Genomic DNA, 8,682 nt, shown 5'->3' with positions numbered 1-8,682 from the left:
TACTTAAAAGCCAATGTACCAATGTTATTATTACTTCACTAATACTAGAATTGGGATTTCTCTGCCTTCCTAAGGGACCCTTTCTTAAGAAAACAGACTAACCTGTGGCCTATAGCAGAACGGAGAGATGAAATATGTGGCTAATAAAAAATATAAAAAAGTCTGGTATTCCTCTCAGAATTCTGCAGATTGACAATGTAGTAGTTAGTCCCTGCAGAGCCGTGAGAGTTGGACCAGTGCAGGTTCTGCATTATGAAGCATTTACATGACACTTCAACATTCTATGGCAGCCATGTTAGCTCCCCATTATTATTACACGGAGAATACAATGCTATGTAACTGAATGTCTAGAATTTGAAAAATACAAACAATTCAAAAAGTTGGACTAACTCTCTAAATATATGTCTCAATAGAGTCCCTCTATTGCCTATGAAAGATTATATTTTTGCCCCTTATCTGTTGCCTGGCTACACAAACTAATTTCTCCGGCCAATCGCTACACCACGCCCATGGACATTCGTTTCCTCTCCACAATGGTCAAGTTTGTTTTTCCTGACCTGGTGCCCCGAGTGAGCGGAGTTAACTCATTTTATGTAATGCCATTCCGGACTCAACCATTAAGTCTGGATCTGAGTCGCTGCAAGGCAGTTAACCTCCTCAACAACTGCGCTATTGAACGTTGATTAAAGCAGCCCCCCACAGCTCTCTGATTCAGAGGGGTTGTGTTATATGCGTTGTGCAACTGACTATATATCCCCTTTCCCTCTGGGCTGCGTTCAGTATGTTTGTACGTTCTGGGACATTCAATTGAACGGAAATGGTGTTGTACTGAACGATCAGTTGAAAATCTTAGAGGTTAGGGAACTCTGTCAGCATGGCTACTGCCCTTTAAATATGTCACTCATTGCTGCAAGCCACACCCACCAAATGGGAGCAAACGTACCTCAAAGTCTGTTCAAGAATTTACAAGAACGTTTTGAGAACATTTCGCTTAGTACAAACCGTTCGGTACGTAGAAAACATTCAAGTGAACTGCACGCACCTCAGGTAAAACGACAGTTTGAAAATGTGTCATTGTCTTTGATACTCTGATTGGTTAGAGATGATTCAATCGTTAATTACTTTATTTTGTCCAATACCCCCCATTTTGACATCACAGCGATGGCAGTCTCATACTGAAGTATGTAGCCAGTGGTGTAAAAATACTTGAGTAGTTTTTGGGGGTATCTTTACTTTACTACATATATTTTTTACAATTTTTTTACTTCACTACATTCCTAAAGAAAATGTGGTACTTTTTACTCCATACATTTTCCCTGACAGCCAAAATAATTAGTTACATTTTGAATGCTTAGCAGGACAGAAAATGGTCCAATTCGCACACTTCTCAAGAGAACATCCCTGGTCATCTCTACTGCCTCTGATCTGGTGGACTCGCTAAATACAAATGCTTTGTTTGTAAATGATGTAGGAGTGTTGGAGTGTGACCCTGGCTATACGTAAATATAAATACAATTGCGCTGTCTGGTTTGCTTAATATAAGGAATTTTAAATTATTGTTACTTTTACTTTTAATACTTACATATTTTAGCAGCTAGATTTACTTTTGATACTTAAGTATATTTAAAACCAAATACTTTTAGACTTTTACTCAAGTAGTATTTTACTGGGTGACTTTCACGTTTACTAATTTTCTATTAAGGTATCTTTACTTTTACTCAAGTATGAGATCAATAAAAAAGTGGTCAGATGAAGCAGATGCTAAGCTACAGGACTGTTTTGCTAGCACAAGACTGGAATATGTTCCGGGATTCTTCATTGGCTTCATCAATAAGTGCATCGCTGACATCGTCCCCACAGTGACCGCACGTACATACCCCAACCAGAAGCCATGGATTACAGGCAACATCCGCACTGAGCTAAAGGCTAGAGCTGCCCCTTTCAAGGACTCTTAACTCGAAGCTTATAAGAAATCCCGCTATGCCCTCCGACGAACCAACAAACAGGCAAAGCGTACAGGACTAAGATCGAATCATACTACACTGGTTCCGACGCTCGTCAGATGTGGCAGGGCTTGCACACCATTACAGACTACAAAGGGAAGCACAGCTGAGAGCTGCCTACCAGACGAGCTAAACTACTTCTATGCTCGCTTCGAGGCAATTAACACTGAAGCTGTTCCGGACGACTGTGTGATCACGCTCTCCGCAGCCGATGTGAGTAAGACCTTTAAACAGGTCAACATTCACAAGGCCGCACGGCCAGACGGATTACCAGGACGTGTACTGCGAGCAAGAACTGACCAACTGGCAAGTGTCTTCACTGACATTTTCAATCTCTCCCTGTCCGAGTCTGTAATGGCAACATGTTTTAAGCAGACCACCATAGACCCTGTGCCCAAGAACACTAAGGTTAGCTGTCTAAATGACTACCAACCCGTAGCACTCACATCTGTAGCCATGAAGTGCTTTGAAATGTGGGTCATGGCTCTCATCAACACCATTATCCCATTATCCCAGAAACCATAGACCCACTCCAATTTTCATACAGATCCACAGATTATGCCATCTCTATTTCACTCCATACTGCCCTTTCAAACCTGGACAAAAGGAACACCTATGTGAGAACACTATTCATTGAGTACAGCTCAGCGTTCAATACCATGGTGCCCTCAAAGATCATCAATAAGCTAAGGACCCTGGGACTAAACACCTCGCTCTGCAACTGGATCCTGGACTTTCTGACGGGCCGCCCACAGGTGGTAAGGCTAGGTGACAACACATTCGCCACGCTGATCCTCAACACAGGGGCCCCTCAGGGGTGTGTGCTCAGTCCCCTCCTGTACTCCCTGTTCACTCATGACTGCACGGCCAGGCACGACTCCAACAGCATCATTAAATTGGCCGATGACACAGCAGCGGTATGTCTGATAACTGACAACGACAAGAGAGCCAATAGGGAGGAGGTCAGAGACCTGGCCGTGTGGTGCCAGGACAATAACATCTCCCTCAACGTGATCAAGACTAAGGAGATGATTGTGGACTACGGGAAAAGGAGGACCGAGCACGCCCCTATTCTCATCGAAGGGGCTATAGTGGAGCAGGTTGAGAGCTTCAAGTTCCTTGCTGTCCACATCACCAACAGACTAACATGGCCCAAGCACACCAAGACAGTCGTGAAGAGGGCATGATAACACCTTTTCCCCCCCTAGGAGACTGAAAAGATTTGGCATGGGTCCTCAGATCCTCAAAATGTTCTACAGTCGCACTATCGAGAGCATCCTGACTGGTTGCATCACTGCCTCGTATGGCAACTGCTCGGCCTCTGACCGCAAGGCACTACAGAGGGTGGTGCGTACGGCCCAGTACATCACTGGGGCCAAGCTTCCTGCCATCCAGGACCTCTATACCAGGCGGTGTCAGAGGAAGGTCCTAAAAATTGTCAAAGACCCCAGCCACCCTAGTTATAGACTGTTCTCTCTGCTACCGCATGGCAAGCGGTCACGGAGCGCCAAGTCTAGGTCCAAGAGGCTTCTTAACAGCTTCTACCCCCAAGCCATAAGACTCCTGAACATCTAATCAAATGGCTACCCAGACTATTTGCAATTCGGAAGAATTCTGTTTGAGTCGTCAGGCAACTTTATCTGTGTACTGAATGACACATTGCCTTTTCTCCATAAGTACACAGGGCATTACTCAGACACCAGTTTGTCAACCCTGAGACATTTTTCTGCTCTTGAATATGTTTGCTGTCATTTAGTCACACCTCTGCAATTTTATCCAATTATAAACTCAGCAACAAAAGAAACTGTCTTTCGAAGATCATTTGTAAAAATCCAAATATCTTCCCAGATCTTCATTGTAATGGGTTTAAACACTGTTTCCCATGCTTGTTCAATGAACCATAAACAATTAATGAACATGCACCTGTGGAAAGGTCATTAAGACACTAACAGCTTACAGACGGTAGGCAATTAAGGTCACAGTTATGAAAACTTAGGACACTAAAGAGGTCTTTCTACTGACTCTGAAAAGCACCAAAAGAAAGATGCCCAGGGTCCCTGCTCATCTGCGTGAACGTGCTTTAGGCATGCTGCAAGGAGGCATGAGGACTGCAGATGTGGCCAGATGTTGCAATGTCCATACATTGAGACGCCTAAGACAGCGCTACAGGGGGACAGGATGGACAGCTGATCGTCCTCGCAGTGACAGACCACGTGTAACAACACCTGCACAGGATCGGTACATCCGAACATCACACCTGCGGGACAGGTCCAGGATGGCAACAACTGCCCGAGTTACACCAGGAACGCACAATCCCTCCATCAGTGTTCAGACTGTCCGCAATAGGCAGAGAGAGGCTGGACTGAGGGCTTGTCAGCCTGTTGTAAGGCAGGTCCTCACCAGACATCACCGGCAACAGCGTTGCCTATGGGCAGAAACCTACCGTCACTGGACCAGACAGGACTGGCAAAAAGTGCTCTTCACTGACGAGTCGCGGTTCTGTCTCACCAGGGGTGATGGTCGGATTCGCGGATCGATTTGGAAGTGGAGGGTCCGTCATGGTCTGGGGCGGTGTCCGTCATCGACTGAACTTGTTGTCATTGCAGGCAATCTCAACGCTATGCGTTACAGGGAAGACATCCTCCTCCCTCATGTGGTACACTTCCTGCAGGCTCATCCTGACATGACCCTCCAGCATGACAATGCCACCAGCCATATTGCTCTTTCTGTGTGTGATTTCCTGCAAGACAGGAATGTCAGTGTTCTGCCATGGCCAGCGAAGAGGCAGCATCTCAATCCCATTGAGCATGACTGGGACCTGTTGGATCGGAGGGTGAGGGCTAGGGCCATTCCCCCCAGAAATGTCCGGGAACTTGCAGGTGCCTTGGTGGAAGAGTGGGGTAACATCTCACAGCAAGAACTGGCAAATCTGGTGCAGGCCATGAGGAGGAGATGCACTGCAGTACTTAATGCAGCTGGTGCTCCCCCCTGTTCAGATACACATTATCCCGTTTCTGTTAGTCACATCTGTGGAACTTGTTTCAGTTTATGTCTCAGTTGTTGAATCTTGTTATGTTCATACAAATATTTACACATAATAAACGCAGTTGACAGTGAGAGGACGTTTCTTTTTTGCTGAGTTTAGTATCCAATAATATAGCTAGTGTTGTATATGTCATCTTCTGTCCTGAAGTTGAGGTGAAGTGAGATATAGACTGTGCCATAGATGGGTTAGCTGACATCACGAAAACTATGAGCATGCTTCAATGGGGCAGAGGTCTGTGAGTTGTTGTGATTCTGGATGACCAGATAGCTACCAACAATGACAAGAAACTGCCTTGTGTGGAATCGTAAGTGCCTCGTTTGAACTAGTTTCATCTTGTTCTTGATACCATATCTTGTTGTTAGGTGTTTTTACTGATTTCTAATTATTGCTAATATAGCTAAAATTCATTAGCTAGCTAACCAACAACTGTAACAATGTATTTGAGAGACAACAGGTGCTCATTGTGCAAATGTATTTGTTTTCAATAAACATTGGAGAGAAATATAGTTTACATGTTGTCAACAATCTAAGCCAACCCCATCTGTTTTGCCCCATACTGTAGTTGCGAAAGTGTCGGTTTTGTTGCTAAACAACCAACCCTTCAATATAGAGCTCGCCAGCTTGTAGTCACAGATAGTAGAACATCTTTGTTTTAGTCCTAAAACCCGAAAATGTGTTACCTCCGACTCGTTCAGCCATCCCAATAGAGAAAATGAATGGGGAAAGAGTAGGGTTTGGGATAAACGCAGAAAATACGGTCTGAGGTTAACACACCTTTCTGAATTATGAAGCCTTTGGTGCTTTGTGTTTTTTGTTTATTACAAAAATGCTTCAAAATTTACAAATTGACATTAGCTGATGAAGATTCTCATAAAACAAAACATATGATCTATGCCTGTATTTACCACATACCTTATTTTTGGCGTTTATCCCCCCCCCCCCCCCAAAAAAAATAACGAACCATGCCGGAGTTGGTACCTACAAAAATACACCATTACTACTTCTAGTTTGTACAGTTTTGCCTAACCTGAAGGTGAATAGCGACCTCTTGTGGAGCCGTATGCTAAAAGCACTGCATGTCACCCCTCGATGACCTCTTTGCAAGTTGGGTAAGTCTTTTTTCTTTGAGGTTTTCATTTATTTTTATATTTCTTTAAAAAGACAATGGCTATGCACAATTTTGTCACAGTAGGCTAACTGTCAGGTGGATCCAGGTGCGAAATAAATAGCTGAAAACTTACTAGGCGATGAGAATTTTTTTATTTGCTGAAAAGCTAGCTATTAAGTATCACTGACTATATGAGAAAAATTCTCACCAAACATCTAGCTACTCAGTTGTGTAGTTAGTGAGTTGGCAGACTAGTAGTCTAACAGGGATGTAAGCAAATTTGTGGCCAACATTTTAGAGAAATAGGCTTTTTGTGCGTCTGGAACATTTTAGGGATATTTAATTTCAGCTCATGAAACATGGGACCAACGCTTTACATGTTGCATTTATATTTTTGCTCAGTGTAATATACTAAATTTATTCCAGATATGCTTCTCTTGGCTGAGGTCCATATAATAATCTTGATATGCTCTTTTATATGCTGAAAATAAAGACGATTTCTGATGCATTTCTGAGTTTTCGGCACATGCTTAATAATTGGACAAATATGAAATCCATATTTTTCTTTCATGCACAAATCATTTTGGGATTTCCTCTGGATATCATACATGGTAGGCCTATGTGGACATCTTACTTTTCTATTTGATGACAAATACGTGTGTTTTTTCATCCATAACAAACAGGGGTATTGAGGGTGTGCAACTTTTATTTTCTGTAAAATATATATTTTTTTGTAGAAAACATTGCCCTATATTTGCATCATTACAGAAAACATGTGTTGTGATTTGCTATGCTGTGTTTGTTTTTATAGAAATAGCAGAGATGTGCTTTGGAAACAGCAACTTTGAAATATAATGATGTTTGCCTTTCCGTGCCTTGTATTTTATTACTGAATGTGGTGCACTTGTATGCTCAGATATGTCACCTTCATGTGATGAAGCATGATCGTTTCAGGCACCTGAACAGGTCAAATAATTTGGGTGCTGGACATTGATTATGAGTCGAATTTAACCCATTTTCAAACAGACATACGAGATATTATCTCAAAATGTTTAGATATGCTGGCATGGAATCCCCTATCACAGATAGCAGAGAGCCCATTCTGGAAATGTGATGTCCTTGTAGAGTATATTGTTTAAAACAATACATATGTCTAAAAATGAACTAATTCAAAAAGAGTACTTTTGAGATATGACTATTAATAGAGCACACTTAGGAGTATAATGACTCAAAGGTGTTGTCAGTATCATTTACGATAATTGGGTCTTACAGGTGGCATGTATAGGTCTAAAAAAGGGCCAATGGCCACTTTCATCATGATTTTTTTTTTTTATGGTTTGTGTTGCAAATGTAAAAAGCATATCAAACATCCCTCCTCCCAATGAAGTTTCTATGTGAGAAATGTCAGAACAATTTGAGATCCCAAATTTTTTTCAGGCTATGCTGGTATGTAATCCCCCGATAGTATCTCAAAATGTTGACGTAAGTATATATACACTGAGTGTACAAAACAGTAAGTACACCTGCTCTTTCCATGACATTGACTGCCCAGGTGAATCCAGGTGAAAGCTATGATCCCTTATTGATGTCACTTGTTAAATCTACTTAAATCAGTGTCGAGGAGGGAACATCCTGATCAAGCTCTGAGGCTGAAATTGAATCTGATCAGCCTGTCAGGAGGGAAGCTCACCCACTCTGTAAATGTAAAAAATGATCTAATAAACATAGTGTTCATTTACGTGAGTTTCTCGTGATCTCAACAAAGCACCGTTTGGTATGTTGTGATCATGAGAAAAATATATTGTAATCTCGACAAAACAACTTTGGTATGTTGTGATCATGAGATAAATATATTGTAATCTCGACAAAACAACTTTGGTATGTTGTGATCATGAGAAAAATATATTGTAATCTCGACAAAACAACTTTGGTATGTTGTGATCATGAGATAAATCATTCATGATCTCGACATAACGAGGGAAGACTTTTTTTATTCATATGTCCTCTCTGGACTTCCGTACCTTTTGAGCACCTTTTTATCTCTTGAAAAGATCACTTTCTGAGCACTTCTACAATGGGTAAATATGTATGGAATGTTTTGTTCCAATCAAAAGGGGTATTGTCAAAAAGTGATTGAATTCAAATGGATTTACCCCAATTGAAACTTTCAAGGACATGCCTACATGTAACTATGCCTACAATATCCTGTTGAACATGAGGAAATGTCTCAAAGAAATGTGTCATTCAAAATTATGTATTAAACCATCATCCAACCTGCAAGTGTAGCCTGAGGTATTTCAGTGAGACTGAAGACTTCTCTTTACTCCCAGAGGTAAACGCCTAGGACCCTAGGCTTTAGCACAGTGGACTAACAAAGGGCTCGTTGTTTACGCCTGCCAGATCTCACAACGCCTGGATAGGTATTTTGCGTATCAGTTTACCACATATGTTATAGCAATCTGGTGACCGACTGCAGAGTCGGTGATGTGGTACACAACCATTGCATGCAACCTCTGAGCAGGGGA

Source organism: Oncorhynchus nerka, linkage group LG2, assembly GCF_034236695.1.
Source record: "Oncorhynchus nerka isolate Pitt River linkage group LG2, Oner_Uvic_2.0, whole genome shotgun sequence".
Classification (NCBI taxonomy): Eukaryota; Metazoa; Chordata; class Actinopteri; order Salmoniformes; family Salmonidae; genus Oncorhynchus; species Oncorhynchus nerka.
Note: the sequence above shows the minus strand (reverse complement) of the source record.